The 20,897-nt window shown below is 49.6% G+C and overlaps 1 long non-coding RNA gene across 1 annotated transcript in view; it reads left to right on the plus strand.

Annotated features, from left to right (window-relative positions):
• LOC311620503 overlaps positions 1-1,874 on the plus strand; it is a 3,325-nt gene extending 1,451 nt beyond the window's left edge. The window contains exon 3 of the long non-coding RNA XR_014794703.1: positions 1,340-1,874. This is a non-coding gene — a long non-coding RNA (uncharacterized lncRNA). The remainder of the gene's footprint in view (positions 1-1,339) is intronic.
• The last annotated feature ends 19,023 nt before the right edge of the window (positions 1,875-20,897 follow it).

The following is a 20,897-nucleotide window of genomic DNA, read 5'->3' on the forward strand; positions in this document are numbered from 1 at the left end:
GGATTCCCAGTGTGGGGTGTGCAGGCGGCAACTGATGGATGATTCTCATCATTGATGTTTCTGCCTCTCCCTCTCCCTTCCTCTCTGAAATCAATAAAAACATATTTTTTAAAACATGGAATTATCCATCAGCTTTATGCTGATGTACTAAAATGAGATTTATTCTCTTAATTTGTCTGTCCAGGGTGTGGTTGGCAAATGGCACTAATTGGATTTGTGTCATCTGTCTCCTGGAGTAGGGTGGCTTACGGTGAGCTTTTTACCCTCTGGTTGGGGAGGAGAGGTGTAAACGCTTTACTCTTTATCCTTGGTTTAGGGAAGATAGGGTGTACTAGGTGGCTGTAAACTGCTGTTTCCCTGTTTTTCTTAGTTCCCCTATTCCACTTGTCCTAGAATTTCCCTAGCTTCTTACTATTCTATAACACTACGTACCTATATCCATCACACAGCTTCAATGACTCTTAACACAAAGCTAATTTTTAAAATATATTTTTTATTGATATTTTACAGAGAGGAAGAGAGAGGGATAGAGAGTTAGAAACATCAATGAGAGAGAATCATCGATTAGCTGCCTCTTGCACACCCCCTACCGGGGATGTGCCCGCAACCAAGGTACATGCGCTTGACCGGAATCGAACCCTGGACCTTTCGCAGGCCAACACTCTATCCACTGAGCCAAACCGGTCTCGGCACACAAAGCTAATTTTGTTCCATCTATACCTGCCTGGTTATTTGAAAGCAATCTCAGAATTCATTCTACTTCAATCATAAACAAACCGGTATGACTCTCTAACAGATAAGGATTATAGTCAAGGACTTTGTTTTTTAACATAGCCACAATATAATTATCACACCTAAAAATAATAACAATAATTCATTAATATTATCTAGTCATACATGTTCACATTTTCCTGACTATACATATAAATAATTTTCTGTATAATTGGTTTGTTACAATCAAGAACCAAATATACCACATTTGGTTGATATGTCTCTTAAGGCTCTTCTAATCTATAACCTCTTTTTTTTAAAAAATATTTTTTATTAGTTTCAGAGAGGAAGGGAGAGGAAGAGAGTTGGAAACATCAATGATGAGAATTACTGATCTGCTGCCTTCTGTACGCCCCAGCACTGGGGGTCCAGCCCCCAACCTGGGCATGTTCCCTGACCAGGAATCAAACCCTGACCTTCTGGTTCATGGGTTAATCCTCAACCACTGAGCCATGCTGGCCGAGCAATCTATAACCTCTTTTAATCTATTTCCTTCCTTCCTTTTAAATACCCATACCCATCACACAGCTTAAATACTTTTTAAGAAACCGGATAGTTTGTCTTTTAGGATTTACTACATTTCTGGATTTTGCCGATGGCATCCTTATATGATGGCGCTGTGAACTTTCCATTCCACTGCATGAGATCTGGCTGTCTCTCTCTGTGACTGATAGGGGTGGTTTCTGCCAGATCCTTCCAGAATGAAGTTTCCCATCAGTATTTCACCTGTTCACCCATCAGCATTGCGAGCTCAATCAAGAGTGCTCCTGACAAAACAACAGTGAAGAGAAATTCTCCCAAAGAGCAGAACTTAGAGATGACTGAAATTGAACGTATGCTCCTGGTTGGTTCACAGAAACTTGAAGGAACAGGCCTGGAAGTGTGGTAGGGAAGCCCAAGGATGAAGTATGTGGCTGGGCACTATGTGGACATATCTGTGGCCCATGTGAAGGACAGCTATAGCAGAGGAGACTCTCAGTGAAGCAGACGAAACGACTCATTCTGAGGCTGTCAGTCAGCCTCTGAACCGGCCACCCTGGCACTGATTCGGTGGGTCCGTGTGGCAGAGATGGGGATAAACAGCAAGGACATGCCCTCATCGCGACAGGCCTGGCTACTGCCATTCCTCAGTAGAGACTAACCACCAACAGCAGAGACTAACCACCAATACGCCCTCACCCCCCTGTGGATCAGTGGCATCTGTTGGCAGGTTGATTATGTTGGACCCCTTTCTTCATGAGGGGGCAGCAGTTTGCCCTCACTGGAATAAGTATGCATTCTGGGTAGGATTTGCCTTCCCTGCCTGCAGAGCTCCTGGCAGGGCCACCATCCATGGACTTCTGGAATGCCTGATGTGCCTCATGGCATTCCACACAGCAGTGCTTCTGATCAAGGGAATAATTCCCTGGGAAAAGAATTGCAGCTGTGAGCATCCTTCTAATAAAGAGGGAATACGTATGCAGGAGGCAGCCGATCAGTGATCCTCTCTCATCATTGATATTTCTGTCTCTCTCTCTCCCTCTCCCTTCCTCTCTGAAATCGATAAAAATATAAAAATATTTCTTAATCTCAAACTGGTTTCGCTCAGTGGATAGAGTGTCAGTCTGTGGACTGGAGGGTCCCAGGTTCGATTCCGGTCAAGGGCATGTACCTTGGTTGCGGGCACATCCCCAGTAGGGAGTGTGCAGGAGGCAGCTGGTCGATGTTTCTAGCTCTCTATCCCTCTCTCTTGCTCTCTGTAAAAAATCAATAAAATATATTTAAATTTTTTTTAAATTGGGAGATGATGCATTAAAACCCGCACGTGTGGCCTCTCCTGAAAACATGGAAGGTCTTGCCACATTGGGCACCGTTCCTCCGGGTGACCATCTCTGTGCTGGTGGCGGTGGCTACCTCCGGGCACGGACCACATGCTCCTGCGGGCAGCTTCTCGCACTCCCACCTCCCGGGCCCTCGCAGGGGTTAGAAACACAGGGGTAGATGCTGTGCTGAACCTGCCCCTTCAGTTCCTTCATTACTTCAGTTCCTTCATTACCCTTATTTAGAAAGCTTGTCACCCCATGATCCTCCACGCGAAGGACAGAGGGACGAGAGCCTCTTGGGGATTTTTCAAACTATACTCTTCAATACCGGGAAGATTCTGACACAGCCCCCTCCTCCCATCGCCCTCTCCCCGTGCACAATGAAGTCACTGTCAGAAGCCCGGCCCCCCCGCTCCTCGCTGGCAGTGCCGAAGCGTGGAATCCCACCCACACGTGCCCCTGATCCTGCAGGAAGGTGCAGAGAGGCGCACTCTCATCTCACACAGCACCCCCCCCCCCCCAACCATCACCAGAGTTAGTCACCTAGCAACACAGCAGTCATCAGGGTAGCAACCACTCACCAACCCATTCATCCCTTCCACAGACACAGGGAGCTGCTCCCACGCACGGGAGAGGAAGTGACTCAAAAAGACTGGCATGAATGAGTGGAGACACGGGATGAATGAGGCCACCGAGGAGACCCTAACCTGGCAGGAGAAAAGCAACTGTATTTTTTTTTATATATATAAAGTTGTAATATAGGGCCTAGCAGATATGTGTGTATGGACATGCAGATTCTAAACAGGAAGCTACAATCCGGTTTAGAAGAGTCAGAGAAAGGGAGGCGTGCTGGGTGAGTGGCTGTACGGGATGCTTACCTGTTCCCTCCAGCTTCCCTGGTCCGTGCTTCCTTAGAGCAAAACGGAGTGAACTACTAACTCTGGCCGCGGTGAGCGGATAGGAGCGGGAGCCGTGCCTCCGGGCAGACCTGGTTTGAATCCAGGCTCTGCCACGCGGCTGTGCCACCACCACAGGTGGGCGCATCACCCTCTCTGAGCACAAGTAACTCACCGTTTAGGTGCCCAGGATGCTTCTCGCCGCTTCTCGCCTCTGGCCTCTGACCCACGGGGTGAGACAGAAGTCTAACTTGCAGCAGGCACTAACGCCAGCAGTGAAGGTGCAAGTTGCTTATGGTTAAAAGTACTCTTCATGCCGAAACCGGTTTGGCACAGCGGTAGAGCGTTGGTCTGCGGACTGAAAGGTCCCAGGTTCGATTCTGGTCAAGGGCATGTATTGTACATTGGTTGTGGGCACATCCCCGGTAGGGGGTGTGCAAGAGGCAGCTGGTCGATGTTTCGCTCTCATCGACGTTCCTAGCTCTCTCTCTCTCTCCCTTCCTCTCTGTAAAAAAATCAATAAAATATATATATTTTAAGAAAATAACCAACTGGGCAATCTATAGCGACAACCCAGGGCTCTGGGTTCACTGTGCTGAGAATCTGGCTTTGGCCCGGGCCTCCTCTCACCCCAGGAGTGAAGACCGCCGGGCCTGCCCTGCGAACTGACTCACCTTTTGCAGGTGCAGGTGGAGAAGCTGCGAGAGTGAGCCAGCCTTCTGTCCCACACGGCTGTGCCAGGGCAGACAGAAAGGCGACGGGCACCTGCCCATGTCTGAACGTGGCCCCGCCCACTAAGCAATGATTAACGCTGAGCCTCGGGTCAGGAGAAGCCAGGAAGGGGGAGAGAGAAAGGCTGGCGTGTTCTGTGGGCATCTGGATGGGCACCACCCTTCACAGCGGAGGCGGCCACCGAGGAGGGGACTGGACACCGCGCGCGCCCCCCACGCTCACCTGCTGTGCCGTCGTTCCCTGGAGAGGGCCTGGCACAGGGCCTGGCACACAGTCAGACTTCAAAAAGTGCCAATTGTAGCACACAGTAGTATAGTCAACAATAAATGTATTGACACATGGATTTGTAGTAAATACAAATTCGGAAAATGAAGCGTAGGGGAAGAGGAGTGATATAGCCAGATTTATCCTGCTAGCGGAGTTACAAACCCGGGAAACCTGCCCTCAGAACCATGCTCTTAAGAATTCTGCTCTAGCCGGGACCGGGTTGGCTCAGTGGATAGAGCGTCGGCCTGCGGACTGAAGGGTCCCGGGTTCGATTCCGGTCAAGGGCACATGCTCGGGTTGCCATGATTCCTGGGGGGAGGGAGGGGCAGGAGGCGGCTGATTGATGTTTCTGTCTCATCGATGTTTCTAACTCTCCATCCCTCTCCCTTCCTCGCTGTAAAAAAAAAAAAAAAAAAAAAAATCAATAAAATAAAATAAAAAAGAATTCCCCTCTACTTATTCACTGAGGTTGGGGCATTTTACTTTTCTAAATGATAACTGGTGATCCTGGAAACCTGCCAGATAAAATATACTTGGTCCTGCCAAGACTGGTTTGGCTCAATGGATAGATCGTCGGCTTGGGGACTGAAGGGTCCCAGGTTTGATTCCAGTCAAGGGCATGTACCTTGGTTGCGGGCACATCCCCAGTAGGGTGTGTGCAAGAGGCAGCTGATCAATGACTCTCTCTCATCGATGTTTCTAACTCTCTATCCCTCTCTCTTCCTCCCTCTCTGTACAAAATCAATTATATAAAGAAATGTGTTTGGTCCTCATCTTGACCTGTCATCAGGAACTGGTGTAGGAAGGGTAGTGATTTGTGGATCCAGGTAATTCTGAAGCCTCAGAGGAGGTATTGGCTGGATGGTCCAGGGTAGATAAGGCTCCATTTCTTTCTTTTAAACATTTTTAAAAAATCGATTGATTGGTTTTAGAGAGAGAAAGAAGCGTTAATTTGTGGTTCCACTAATGTACACATTCATTGGTTGATTCTTGTAGGTACCCTGACCAAAGATCAAACCAGCAACCTTGGCATCTCAGGACAATGCTCTAACCACCTGAGCTACCGGCCAGGGCCAAGGCCCAGGCTCTCCATTTCTTGACTCTGCTTGTTTTTTATTTCTCTTTTCGTGCTTGTCTCATTTCTCTTACAGGCAGACCCTCTCTCCTCTCCATGCACAGCCTACACGAAGAACCCGGTCCCTCCTCAGGCTCCCACAGCCAGGGGACCGGGAAGAACTGATTGGCTATGACTGAACCACCTGCCCCACCAGTATCGCCCAAACCTTGACTACGGGGCCCAGTCCCACAGCAAGGTGGCGGTCCATGCCCTGTGAGTGGCCACCCCGTATGCCATGGGGTGGGGTCAGGCTGCCGGTGGAAAAAGAGGGGTTAGGAACACAAAAGCAGGCTTCCATTACCGGGGGGCAGACAACGTGGGAGGTAGTGGGTTCTTGCGAGTTTGGGCTCCGGGACCTGCCATTTCCAGTTGGGGTTGAAGGAAGCCTGGCCGGCGTGGCCTGGCACCCAGGGCGATGCAGCTGAGCAGTGACCTCTGCTGCTCCCACACTCCCTGGAGACCCCCCTCCTCTGCGGTCCCCTGCTTCCCCAGCTCGGAGCGGTGAAAAGGGCAGTGAGCGGAGACATCGGAGCACTGGGATTCCTGTCCAGCTTTGCTGCCCAAGCTGTGTGACCTTGTGCTGATGGCATCAGCAAGGGAGGAGTTTGCACAGCAAGAGTGGGCCCTGGCCGGTGTGGCTCAGTGGGTAGAGTGTCAGCCCGCATATCAAAGGGTCTTGGATTTGATTCCTGGCCAACGGCATGTATCTGGGTTGCAGGTTCCATCCCTAGCTCCAACCAGGGCCCCGTGGGAGGCAACCAGTTGATATGTCTCTCTCACATCAGTGTCTCTCTCTCTCTCTCCCTCCCTCTCTCTCTCTCTCTCTCTCTCTCTCTCTCTCTCTCTCTCTCTCTCACCTCTCCCCCCCCCCCTTTCTCCCTTCCACTCTTTCTAAAAATGGAAAAAATATCTTCTATACTGGAAAGATTCGGTACAGAATCTTTGGAAAAAATATCCTCAGGTGAGGATTAACAAAAAGAAGTGCAAGATCACCCCTTGGCCATGGCTGAGTCTCTGTATGTGCGGTCTATGTTAATAAGCAGTACATGTGCAATGCACGTGTGTGCTCCCTTTCTACCCGCTACTCCTGTACCATTTTACTTCCCTCTGCTTCATAAGGCAAACATTTTAATTATGGTGATTGAATATGCATAAATATTTAAGGATGCTTATTTGACATTAAAGTAAGGTGCAAGTTACATCAACGTGGGAATTTAATTTTTAAAGCAGGTTTGAAGGGTGTATTCACCAGAAATGATAAGGGAATAGAAGCATCTCAAAGTTAACAGTCACAGAACAGCTAATCCCAGGGTAGTATACATGCTGTCTTGACAGCCTGCTAAGCAGCCATTACAAATGAGAATCCTCCGCCTAATGTCGCCACATGAAAAACCACTCCTGCTACAGCACGTGGAAAAGCAGAAGCGGAAGTTTCATGCGCCTCTACAGCTGTTTGCCGAGCACCCAGGAAGCACCCAATAAATGGTGGACATTATTATCATCGGTTGTAACAGTGCAAAAATATGCATGTCTCGCCCAGATGGTGTGGCTCAGTGGTTGACCATCAACCTATGAACCAGGAGGTCACGGTTTGATTCCCGGTCAGGGCACATGCCCAGGTTGTGGGCTCATTCCTCAGTGTGGGCCATGCAGGAGGAAGCCGATCAATGATTCTCTCTCATCATTATATTTCTATCTCTCTCCTCTCTACTTCTCCCTTCCTCTCTGAAATCAATAAAAAATATACATATTTTTTTAAATATGTATGCCTATAGAAAAGAGCATCAAAGGACCACACCAAAAGTAACTGTGATTTTTGAGCTGAACAGGTATGATTTTTTTCATTCTATAAAGTATGTTCTCTAAGTAAAAATTTGGTTTTTATAAAAACGGACAACCCAATGAAAAAATAGAATAGAAAAATGGACAGAGGATGTGGACAGACAGATCTCATAGTGAAAAATCAAGAGTCAAACCACGGGAGAGCATGCTCAGGGTGCAGTGTGTGTTGTTAATGACAGGAGCAGGGTGTGGATTGCGTGTCCAGCATGTTCCCTCCTGGGGGAATGAGAGGGGAGCATGTTCACCATGCACAGACCATCTCTGGAAGATGCACAGAAGTCCCTGCAGTGGCACCTGGGGCAGGGGAGAGGCAAAGCCCCAAGAAACCATGAGAAGGAGGTTTTGCATTATATACTTTTTTGGTGTTGTTGTACGTGTGTGTGTTTTAGTTTTTTAGCTTTGGCACCTCCAACTAATTCAAAACTAACTAAAATAACGACTACTTAATTTAAAAAGATGCCAAAAGGTAATCACTGTTCTTTTTTTAAAATATATTTTATTGATTTTTTTACAGAGAAGAAGGGACAGAAGCTAGGGAGAGGGATAGAGAGCTAAAAACATCAATGAGAGAGAAACATCAACTAGCTGCCTCCTGCACACCCCCTACTGGGGATGTGCCCACAACCAATGTGCATGCCCTTGACTGGAATCAAACCTGGGACCCTTCAGTCCACAGACTGATGCTCTATCCACTGAGCCAAACCGGTTTCGGCTCACTGTTCTTTTAAAATTCAATAAATCCCTGGTCCTCTAAGAGGTTTCTTAATTCAAACTGACTTCCTGAGCAAACATAAATGAGTAAATAAGCTTCTTGCTGAGGCCTCCTCGTTCAGTGGAATGGGGACCCGGAGGTTCTGAAGATCCAGTTCTGGTCCTGCCCCTGACTCCGGGAGCCTGCCTTTCTCGTCAGTACAGCGTGGAATTTGATGGGTAATCCTAAAGTCCCTTTCACCCTAGGAGGGCCTTCGAAAATATTTTATTGTCTTCAAAAAAGAAGGCATCATTCACCGATTTTTGTTAAAGCAAACATTTTATTGAAGTACGAGGGGCTCAGTGCACGAATTTGTGCACCTTGAAAGGAACTGTGAGGCTGCAGTAGGCACAGGGGCAGGTCTCAGCCCATTCTTTGCACCCCACCCAACCCTTCCCGCTGCGGCCCTGGTCCCCTGTCTGCCACAGCCCCGCTCCTGCCACCGCTGCCGCTCCCATGTGCTGACCTGACCGCACAGGCCCCACTCGCACCCGCTGACAGCGCAGAGCAATCGGGGCCGGCGCCAGCAGTGGGTGCCAGTGCTGGCTGCTGCCCCGATCACCCCTCAGGGGCAGGGGGAGGTGGAGAAGCCCTCAGGGGTGATCAGGGCCAGCAGCCACCACTCGCACCCGCTGATGGTGCCGAGTGATTGGGAACTGCCTGGAATCCACCCTCAGGAGATAACGGGTCGGCACCAGCAGCAGGTGCAAGTGCCCAGTGGGACTGCAGCACGTGGGAGCAAAGAATTCTCAGTAACCCCAGAGGCTCGCCCCGATGACTGGCGAGCAGGGCTCTGCCAAAGCCCACCATGTTCCTTCCGCACACCCCCCTGGTGGTCAGTGCGCGTCATAGCGACCTGTTGTTCGGTTGTACCGGTTGTTCCACCATTCCATCTATTTGCATATTAGCCTTTTATTATAGAGGACAATACCCAGAAAAGCTTGGTGGATAAAGTGAACACACCCACAGAGCAACCCTTCCCTAAATGGAGGGAAGACCATCGCCTGCACCCCAGAAACCTGGCCCCGTCTCCACCCCGCCCCAGGGCAACCATCACTCTGGCTCCCCCAGATTCTTGTTTTGCCGAGGACAGTTATAAGCAAATGCTCCCAGCACCCAAACATAGCGGTTTCCACATCCGGATTTTACTTGTGTGTCTTTTCAGGATGTGAAAGGGCGTCGTTGACAGAATCCCGGTGACACCAGGTGTTCCCACCCCCTGCCAGTTCTCGGCCATTCCTGACCCAATGACAGATCACCCTCTTGGGTGCTTCTGTCCGCAGCCTGTGACAGCGTCCGCAGCCCTTTCCGGACGAACCACTCTCACCGATGCTCTGTCCGGAGCCGAGGAAAAGCATGCCTGCCTGGAATCCACCCCCAGGGGCCCAGGGGCCGGTCCAGGCTGCCTCTGACCGCTGCGCTGACTAACACGCAGGGCGGGCCTGGTCCCCACGCCGTGGGCTCCAGCGCGTGTGCGGGTTCCAGGTCCGCTTCCCGGCGGGGAGAGCCAGCCTGCGGGCCTGCGGGCCCCGCGTGTGTGTGAGGGGCTTGTCCCGCGGCCTTTCCGGTTCCCACTCTGCGTGTGTCTGCAGCCTCCCGGTGAGCCCACGGGCCGCTGCCTGCGGCGTGGGGAGAGCCATAGGGTGGAGAAAAGTGTGCCCAGAGGATGCAAAGCTGCTCCCCTGGGCTGGGAGGCAGCGGGTGGGGTTTGGGGGGTGAGGTCAGGAGGTTGTTTCTGAGCCCTCACTTGCCTGCTCCTCCCTCTCCCCCTCCTGCTCCTCCTCCCCACGGCCTGGAGCAGCCAGCGACCACGCTCAGCTCGCTCAGCTCGTGTCCTCAGTGATGGATGGCCCGCGGGGACCAGCTGTTGGCGTGGACTTGGCAGCTGCCCAAGGTTAAGGGGCCTCCCGTGGGGTCCGCCTGCCCTGGGGCTGCCCCGGCAGCTGCTCCTCTCGAGGGTCAGGGGGCGATCGTGCTGCCGGCCTGGGAGCCAGTCCAAGCTGAGGAGAGGCTGCGGCTCCCCATGGCCCCAGCAGGCTCACCTCTCCCCCGTCCCTCGAAGACAGCACCTCTGCTCAGGCCTGACCCAGCCAGCCGGCCTGCAGGATGCCAAGTGGCTGTCCGAGCCGCCCCCCTGGCTCCCGCTGCCCCCGGTGTCACCCAGCAGAGGCAGTGTCAGGGCGAGGGCGGAGAGCAGAGGGCACACCCAGCCCTCTCCCCTGGACCCCCTGTGAGCAGGTGCCAGCTCTCTCCTGCGACTTCTCATCGAATTCTGGCCGTAAGCCCCTGAGGCTCATCTTGCCAATATGCCCTGAACCTCCCGAAAACCGGGGCTCCGAGAGGTCAAGGACACTGACCAAGGTCACACAGCAAGCGGCCTGTCTGGAGCCAGAGCTTTTATTTATTTTTGCTTTATTTATTTATTTTTTATTGCTTTTTTTACAGAGCGGAAGGGAGAGGAATAGAGAGTTAGAAACATTGATGAGAGAGAAACATCGATCAGCTGCCTCCTGCACATCCCCCACTGGGGACGTACCCGCCACCAAGGTACATGTCCTTGATGGGAATTGAACCTGGGACCCTTCAGTCTATCCACTGAACCAAACCGGCCAGCAGTACCTGCCGGTCCCTCAGGCCCCATCTCGGAGCCGAGGATGTAGGCTGGGTCTTTCCTGAGGTGGCGGAGCTGACTGGCCCTGTGGTGCTGGGCACCAGGCTCTGCGCTTTTCCCCCTATTCCTTCTACACCTTCTGCTACGGGTGTGTGTGTGTGTGTGTGTGTGTGTGTGTGTGTGTGTGTGACCACCACTGACTTTTTGCCAGAGATCAGAGATGTAGGACAGTCTGGGTTGGTGCTTCCCACCTGCCCACTTTGCTGCCCATCCCCCTTCCCCAAACGCTCCTCTCTCGGCCTCAGCTGCTCCACCTAACCCAGGTTTCTCCTGCCCCAGTGACTGCTCCTAGCCAGCCTCCTTCCGGAATCCCCTTCGTTCCTCCGCCAACAAGGAAGCGTCTCAGGAGCTGATCCGGATCCTCTGGCCTCGGAGAGTCTTTTCAGGGAGAGTCACCATGTGTGACTGGGTAGCTTCTCAATGTTCCTGCTGCTCCAGCCTCTCCTCTCAGGGGCACGCCCACTGTCCCCTTCACACTCTTCTTTCAAAAAGTATATTTTTATTGATTTCAGAGAGGAAGGGAGAGGGAGAGAGAGATAGAAATATCAATGATAGGAGAGAATCATGGGTCGGCTGCCTCCTGCATGCCCCCTACTGGGGCTCGAGCCCACAACCTGAGCATGTGCCCTTGACCAGAATCAAACCCAAACCTTCCAGTCTGCAGTCCAATGCTCTACCCACTGAGCCAAACCAGCAAGGGCTTTAAATATATATTTATGTATGCATTAGGAGTTTATTCCTTTTTATGGCTGAGTAGTATTCCAAATAAAGCTGCTCTGAAAGTCAGTATTTGTATGGACATACAAATGCTTTTTTTTCCTCCTGGATAAATATCTCAAACTTTTTTTTATTTTTTTGCAGTAAAATATACTTCACAAAATTTGCCATTTTCCCCCTTTTGAAGTGTTCGGGTGGCACCAGGTATATTCAGATTGTTGTGCTACCGTCACCCTATCCATTTCTAGAGCTTTTTCAGCATCCCAGGTAGAAACTCTATCCTGTTAGACAATCATTCCCCCGCCCCTCGCCAGCCCCTCTAACCACTTCCTGTCTCTGTGACTTTGTTTAGTCTGGTCCTTCATAAAAGTAGAATCAAACAATGTTTGTCCTTTTGTGTGTGGCTTTTTTTCACTAAACATGATGTGTTTAAGGTTAATCCATGGTGTAGCATGAATCAGTACTTCATTTCTCTCTCTCTCTCTTCCTTTTATTTTTTATTTTTTATTTTATTGGTTCCAGAGAGTAAGGGAACGGGAAAGGGAAAGAAAGAGAAACATCAATGATGAGAGACAATCATTGATCGGCTGCCTCCTGCACGCCCCGGACTGGAGCTCAAGCCTGCACCCGGAGCCTGTGCCTTGACCAGGAATCGAACCAAGACCTCCTGGGTCACAGGTGGACACTCAGCCCCTGAGCCATGCCGGCCGGGGTGTGCTTCATTCTCCTCTGGCTGAATACTGCTTCATCGCGTATGTATTTCATGTTCTGTTTATGCTCCGTCTGCTGACAGACACTTGGCTGTCTCCACCTTTTGGCTATTTGGAATAGTGCTGCTGAGAAGGGGCATGCACACGAATTCGAGTCCCTGCTTCCGGTTCTTTTGGGTCTGCACCTGGCATTGTTGGATGACATGGTAATTCCATGCTTAGCTTTATGAGGAGCCTCCACCCTTTTTCTTTTTTTTACTTTTTTAAAAAAATTTTTTATTAAATTATTATCTTTGTACATATACCATTGCCCACCCTTTTTTTTTTTTTTTTTTTTTACTTTTGAGTGAGAAGGAATGCTGTTAATAATTATGTGGGATAACAGTGTAAAGCATGACTATCTCACGAAAATTGGGGTGTCATCTTTCGTAGACATGGGCATAGGGGTGGCGTGTGGCAGAGAAGGTTATCTGTTCCCTAATGTGTTCCGCTCCTGGTCTGTGAGATGTGGGGGTGCCCATGGCCCGCGGAGAAGCCTCCACGCCCCGGGCGGCCTTGCGGCCGGGCGCAGCGGGGGACTAGGTGCTGGGCCCCGGGGTGCGTGCGGAGTGCGGCTCCGGAGAGCCTCTGGGCGGGCAGCCTCCTCCCATCCCTCCTCCTCCTTCTCCTGCTGGACAGCCTCCCTCCCACCTTCCTCCTCCTCCTCCTCCTCCTCCTCCTCCTCCTCCTCCTCCTCCTCTTCCTCCTCCTCCTCCTCCTCCTCCTCCTCCTCTTCCTCCGGTTGGACAGCCTCCCTCCCACCTTCCTCCTCCTCCTCCTCCTCCTCCTCCTCCTCCTCCTCCTCCGGCTGGACAGCCTCCCTCCCACCCTCCTCCTCCTCGGGCTGGACAGCCTCCCTCCCACCCTCCTCCTCCTCCTCCTCGGGCTGGACAGCCTCCCTCCCACCCTCCTACCCTCCTTCTCCCGCTGGACCGGGAATGTGAGGGCTGTGGGGCCTGCAGCAGAGCGAACCCAGGAAAAGATGCTGAGAGAGAGGGAGGAGGAGGCTGGGCCGCTGGGGCCAGCGGAAGTCCCTACCGCCAGCCCTGGGCCTCCTACCTGTGCACTTTTCCTGGAGAAAGAAATACATTCTTTTTTTAAAAAAATGTTTTATTGATTTTTTTACAGAGAGGAAGGGAGAGTGAGAGAGTCAGAAACATCGATGAGAGAGAAACATCGATCAGCTGCCTCCTGCACACCCCCTACCGGGGATGTGCCCACAACCAAGGTACATGCCCTTGACCGGAATCGAACCAGGGACCCTTCAGTCCGCAGGCCGATGCTCTATCCACTGAGCCACACCGGTCAGGGCTTCCACCTTCTTCACTCAGCCTCTTGTCCTCTGATGACTGCGGAAGCTTCTTAACCAGTCTTCTTGACTCCACTTTTGCCCCCTTTCAATCTTTTTCCCGTATTTCTTCTGTGTCTTTTTCTGGAAATAGACTCAGCTCATGTCAGCTTCCGGCTGAGCGGGACTTTCAGTTCCTCAAACGGCAGCGGCCTGCTCTGCCTCAGCCAGCGCTTCCTCCGCAGCCGGTGTCTGCGCCCCATGGCCGCGCCCTCCTCCTCTGCTCCCCGGGCCGGACTGAGAGGCCCTGCGCCGGGACCCCTGTGGGAGCACCCCGGTGATGGCTCCAGCGACTTCCATCCTGGACTGGGTGCTCCCTGAGGCGAAGTCTCTGTTATTCACCACCGTCTGTATCTCTAGTGTTCCCCAAAGGCCTGGCCCATAAGGGGAGCCCCACGCATTTTAAGTGTATTTATTTTATTTTATTTTTTAAAAGAGTAGAGCGATATATATATATATATATATATATATATATATATATATATATATATATATATATAAAATTGATTTTTTTACAGAGAGGAAGGGAGAGGGATAGAGAGTCAGAAACATCAATGAGAGAGAAACATCAATCAGCTGACTCCTGCACACCTCCTACTGGGGGTGTGCCTGCATCCAGGGTACATGCCCTTGACCGGAATCGAACCCGGGACCCTTAAGTCCGCAGGTCAATGCTTTATCCCCTGAGCCAAACTCGTTAGGGCTTTCATTTATTTTTAGTGGGTGATGCATGTACCCACTAGAAAACCCAAAAGGTGCAAAGGGACTCACAGTGAAGAATAAGCCTCTCTCCACCCCAATTCCCCAACCCCCGTCCAAGGATCCTTCCACGATATTCTGCACAAATGCGAGCATCGAGCCCTTCTCCCGCGGTGCGGGCGCGCCTCATCCCCAGCGTCCTACACGCGGCCATTTTCTCACTTAGCAGTGTGTCTTGGGAGATATTCCTTTTCAGCCCATATAAAAAAAAATTTAAATATACATTAGTATATTTTACAAGTTCCCTTGTAAATATGTATCATACGTTATTTAAGTAGTCCTTAGCCACTGGGTATTTACACTTCTAATATCTTGTTATTATAAACAGTGTTACCATGAGTGTCCCTGAACATGTTACTTCACACATAAGTGAATGTAGCCACAGGATAAATTCCTAGAAATGAAACAGCCAAGTCAAACTGAACATGCATTCCACAGTATGTTAGATATGCCAAACTCACCCATGTACACACCCAACCTGCAGTGTATTATGAGCATTCTTCACCCGATCGCCAACAGTGTCATCAAGCTGCACGATCTGATAGTGACAAGAGGAATAGAGAACACCATCGTAGTTTTGGTATCTCTTTTATCGTTGAAGGTGAGCATCTTATCATATTTGTGATCGTGATCCACTTGCCAAGTTGGACAAATAACAAAATGGGACATTACAAATTATATTAATCAGACAAGGACCAACAGGCCAATGGAAAATTGAACAAAAACTTGAACTGGTGCTTCATAAAAGAAGAAATCCAAATGGACATAAAGAGAAATACAAACTAGTCCTGATCGGTTTGGCTCAGTGGATAGAGCATCGGCCTGCGGACTCAAGGGTCCCAGGTTCGATCCTGGTCAAGGGCAGGTACCTTGGTTGCAGGCACATGCCCAGTAGGGGGTGTGCAGGTGGCAGCTGATTGCTGTTTTTTTCTGATTTATGTTTCTAACTATCCTCTCCCTTCCTTTCTTTAAAAATATCAATAAAATATATTTAAAAAATAAAAGAGAAATACAAATTAAAATCACATGAAGGCCCAGCCAGTGTGGCTCAGTGGTTGAGCATCGACCTATGAGCCAGGAGGTCACAGTTCAATTCCAATCAGGGCCACCTGCCAGGGTTTCTGGCTTGATCCCCAGCAGTGGGCCTGCAGGAGGCGATCAATCTATGATTATCTCATCATTAATGTTTCTATCTCTCCCTCCCTCTCACTTCCTCTCTTTGAAATCCATAAAATATATATACTTTAAAAATCACACTCAGACAGCACTGCGTACCCACCAGCGTGGTTAAAATGGAGCAGTCTGGCAATGCCAAACGTGGGTGATGGAGTGGAGCCGTGGAAATTCGCCCGCTGTTGGCAGAGTGTAAGCTGGTAAAAACGATAATATGAATGTCCTCCACCCCAGAAATCCCACGCCTGGCATCAAGACTGCTGGAGCAAGCCTTGTCCATGGGCACCAGGAGTCAGGAAAATAATGTTCAAAACAAAACTGTTTCTCAGAGAACAAAAATGGAAAGCCTTAAAGGTCCGTCTATGGTAGCATGGAAAAAAAAATTGTGGTTTATTAGCACCGAGGAAAACCAGACAGCAAGAGAACGAGCACGTGACCATTTCATGCATCGACGTGGCTCGTTTGCATAAGAAAGTTGAGCTCAATGAGTAAGTCACAAAAGAAGAGTATGTTTCCCTTTAGGTGAGGATCAAAATGGACTAAGTGGAACCGCTGGTCAGCAGCTGAGGATGCAGGCCGCGGGAAGAAACTCTGTGGAAAAGACCAGGGAATGATCGCGCTGACGTCGCTGTGGTGGTGGCCATGTCCTCCGAGAAGCAGTGGGAGAAGAGAGGCCGCACGGCCAGGGGCGGGGCTTCCGACACACCGATCTGCTTTATGTCAGACCTGGGTGAGGTTACACAAGTGGCTCTGTCTTTAAATAGCACATGTATGTTTCATACACTCCTGTGTGAATGCTATATTTTATAATTTTTAAAAAAAGAACCCCAGCTGTTTGGCTCAGTGGTTAGAGCACTGGCCTGTGGACTGAAGGGTCTTGGGTTCGATTCTGGTTGGGAGCACATGCCTGGGTTGCAGGCTCGATCCCCAGTGGGGAGAGGGGGGAGTGCAGGAGGCAGCCGATCAGATATTCTCTCTCATCATTGAAGTTTCTATCTCTCTCTCCTGCTCCCTCCCTCTCTGAAATCAATTTTTTTTAAAAAAAATTTTAATGAAAAGGTTTAGAACAGCATATATATATATATATATATATATATAGTAAGCAAGGAAAATATAAAGAAATATACATTTGTTTGCTCAAATATGCACTGATTAGCTCTGGACACACATGTAAGAAATTGGTAACAGAGATTATCCCTGGGCTGGGGCACTGGGTGGCTGGGGGAGACGGGTAGGAGGAAAAATATACCTTTCATAAAGTGTTGAACCATGGTAATATATTTAAAAATACATTTGCTTTTTTTAAAAAAAGAAGTCCCATTTGTATTTTCTTTCTTGATCTGTTGTGTTAGTTTTCTATTGCTACATAATAAGTTATCATAAATTCAGTGGCTTCAAATGATTTATGCTTTTATTATCTCACCGTTTATGTGGGTCAGGAGTCCACATAGATTAGCTGGGTCCTCAGCTCTGGGTCTCCCAGAGTTGTAATCAGTATTGATTGGGCAGAATTTATTTTATTTTATTTTATTTTATTTTATTTTATTTTATTTTATTTTATTTTATTTTATTTTATGTTTTGGGGGAAGAAGAGGGCTAAGGAAAAGAAGAAGGAGAATGGTGGGGAGGGTATGCTGGGCTGCGGTTTCATCCGGAGACTCAAAGGGGGAAGAATCTGCTTCCATACTCGTTTCCTTATAGCTGTGTAACTGAGGGCCCCAGCCTTTTGTTGCTTTAATCTGTTGACCTGGAATTCCTAGAGACCACCCAAGTAAAGCCTTTTTTAATTTTTTAATATTTTTTATTGATTTCAGAGAGGAAGGGAGAGGTAGAGAGAGATAGAAGTATCAATGATGAGAGGGAATCATTGATCGGCTGCCTCCTGTACCCCACCTCCTGGGGATTGAGCCCACAACCCAGGCATGTGACTTGACCGGAATCGAACTTGGGACCCTTTAGTCTGCAGGTGGAAATCTATCCAGCCAAACCAGAGAGGGCATAAAGGTTTCTTCTTCTTTTTTAAAAAAAATTATCTATATCTATATCTATATCTATATCTATATTGTTCTTTTTACTTAGGAAGGGAGAGAAATAGAGAATTAGAAACATCAATGAGAGAGAAACATTGATCAACTGCCTCCTGCACACCCCATACTGGGAATGTGCCCACAACCAAGGTACATGCCCTTGACCGGAATTGAACCTGGGACCCTTCAGTCCGCAGGCCAACGCTCAATCCACTGAGCCAAACCAGTTAGGGCTGTAAAGTCTTCTTAATGTGGCTGTTAACTTTATCAAGCCAGCAAAGAGAATCTCTCTCTTTCTCTCTCTCTTTCTTATTGTCTAAAGTTTTACATATGTCTCCCTTTTCCCTCCCCGGGCAAGCCCCCACCGCCCCAGTGTCTGTGTCCATTGGTTATGCTAATATGCATGCATACAAGTCCTTTGTTTGTTCTTTAACCCCCTCTCCCTCTGCCATTTGTCTCTGGATCTATTCTTGTTTATCAAATTAGGTTGATCATTATATCTCACATATGAGGGAGATCATGTGATATTTATCTTTCTCCAACTGGCTTATTTCACTTAGCAGGGATGCTCTCCATCCATGCTGTTGCAAATGGTAAAAGTTCCTTCATCAGGCGTAGTATTCCATTGTGTAGAAGTACCACAGGTTTTTAATTACCCACCTGCTGAGAAGGAGCATCTATTGATGCAACCTTACCTAAGACTCAATGCCATCTTACCTAACCCAGCATGCTCTGGGAGTGCCATCCCATCCCCTTTGCTGTATTCCTCTGGCTGGAAGTGAGTCACCGATTCTGCCCACACTTAGGGGATAACACAGGTGTGGACGCAGGAGGTGGGAATTGTTGGGAGTCACCTGAGGGTGTGTCAACCAGTGACAATTGTTTGAGGAGGCTTTCTGCCCACTTTTCTTCTCTCATCCATTTGCAAGAGCTCTGTGGATTAATGAATTAACCCTTTTTTTTGCCATGTGAGGTGACAATCAATACATTTATGATACAGTTTTTAAAAATATGATTTTAGCTGAAACCGGTTTGGCTCAGTGGATAGAGCGTCAGCCTGTGGACTGAGGGGTCCCAGGTTCGATTCCAGTCAAGGGCATGTACATTGGTTGTGGGCACGTCCCCGGTGGGGGGGGTGGTGTGCAGGAAGCAGCTGGTTGATGTCTCTCTCTCATCGATGTTTCTAGCTCTCTACCCCTCTCCCTTCCTCTCTGTAAAAAATCAATAAAATATTTTTTTAAAAATATATGGTTTTATTGATTTCAAAGAGAAGAAGGGAGGAGAGAGGGAGAGAGACAGAAACATCAGTAATTGATTGACTTCCTCCTGCATTTCTCCTACTGGGGACTGAGCCCAAAACTGAGCCACATGGGTTGGTCCATTTTTGATAAATTAATAAAAGACTTGATGAATGTCCTACATGCTTTCAGCTGCAGTGACTTCCTCAGGCCTTTTTGAGCCCGTTTCCATTACCTGGGAAGCTAAGCAGGGTCAGAGCCCAGAATCTAATTGGGTTCAAGGATAGGTGAGAATACGGATTTGAACTTGACTTGAAATTGCTCTGACTTTGATCTATGCCAAGACGAGTCAAAGATGTAGTGCAGCCTGGCCTGTGTGGCTCAGTGGTTGAGCGTCAATCTGTGAACCAGGAGGTCGCAATTCGATTCCCAGTCAGGCAAGCGCCCGGGGGCTCGATCCCCAGTGGAAGGCATGCAGGAGGCAGCCAGCCGATCTATGATTCTTTCTCACCACTGATGTTTCTATCTTCCTCTCGCTTCCTCTCTGACATGAATAAGAAAATAGATTTTAAAAAAAGAAGAAGTGCAAAGAATAAGCCGGCACTGAGGCTGCAGGGAGGAAGGCACGGCAGGGCTCACCTGTCTCAGGCAGGGGCACCTGCAGTCCTGGCCAATGAGAGGTCTGTCAGTGGGCACAGCGCCGAGCTGTGGTTCGCTGCTCTGTGCGCCCCTCACCACCTCAACGCCCCAAAACATCGCTGGGCAGTGCCAAACCTTCAGCCCCCCGTGAGCCACATCCCTGGTGCCCGCTGGCCAGCCTGGGTCACGGTGCTTGCTGAGCCAGCTCGGGGCACTCTCCCTTAGAGCCTGGACTGCAGAGCCAAGGAGCGGCTCCGTTATCATTGTTCCCCCACCAGGGTTTACACTCTGAATCAATCACCGCTCAGCCCCGAGGCTGCCTCCTAGGGGCACAGCCCAACTTCCGGCCAGGAGTGTGCCATCGTGTTCCTCTGAGCCTCCGTGCTGGCATCCAGCACAGAGCATTGTAACTGACTGATTGTATTTAATTTCTTTTTTTTTTTTTTTAAATAAATCTAGTAAATTTTCTTTAAAAAAATTTTTTTTTATTGATTTCAGCGACTAAGGGAGAGGGAGAGAGAATCACTGATCAGCTGCCTCCTGAACACCCCCTACCAGGGATCAAACCCACAACCCCAGCATGTGCCCTTGACCTGAATCGAACCTGAGTCCCTTCAGTCTGCAGGCCGATGCTCTATCCACTGAGCATCCAAAGCAGCGAGGGCTGTATTTACATTTCTCTCTCTCACTCGATAGCAAGATCCTCCAGGGCAAGGACTGAGGACTGTGGACTGAGGGGTCCCAGGTTCGACCCCTCACCTGTTCACCTGTACGCCCAGCTGTCCACGGGAGACCTCCCTGTGTGTTTCCCACAAGCACATCACATGTCCAAAGCCGAGTCCATCTGAAGTGCCCCCCCTGAGAGTCAGCATAGCACCCACGCCTCTGTCATTGCATCTCGTGTGTCACATTGCACTTCCCTGTTTATAAGACTCTCTCTCCCACTAGCTAGTGAGCAACTGAGAGCAGACAGCATGTGAACTGTGTTATTTTTGCAGCCCTGGAGCCCAGCATAGCGCCTCCCCTATGGGAGCCATTCCGTAAATGTTCATGGAGCTGAACGGGGTGTCTGTCTCTTCGGGGGCAGGTACCGGGAGGGTCCTTGGGAAATACTCAAGACCCGTTTGTTCCGTTAGATTCTGGCAAAGATGCTTCTCCCAGCGCCCTCTCCCCGCCCTCCTCCGGCAGGCTGGGATTAACTCCGAGCCAATAGTTTGTCACATAGCAACAATAGTAAAGACAGCTCCGACCCAATCGAGCAGACGCTGCCTGCCGCAGAGCGCAGAGCGGAGCTATTTTGAGATCCTTTAGGTAGAGTCCCGTTCTGATAGGCCCGCACGTGGTGGCGATAGTTTCCATCAGCTTAGGGGTACAGGCGCTGCATACCTCATTTGCATA

The sequence above is a fragment of the Pipistrellus hanaki genome, assembly GCF_964339955.1.
Source record: "Pipistrellus hanaki genome assembly, chromosome: 3".
In the NCBI taxonomy this organism is placed as follows: Eukaryota; Metazoa; Chordata; class Mammalia; order Chiroptera; family Vespertilionidae; genus Pipistrellus; species Pipistrellus hanaki.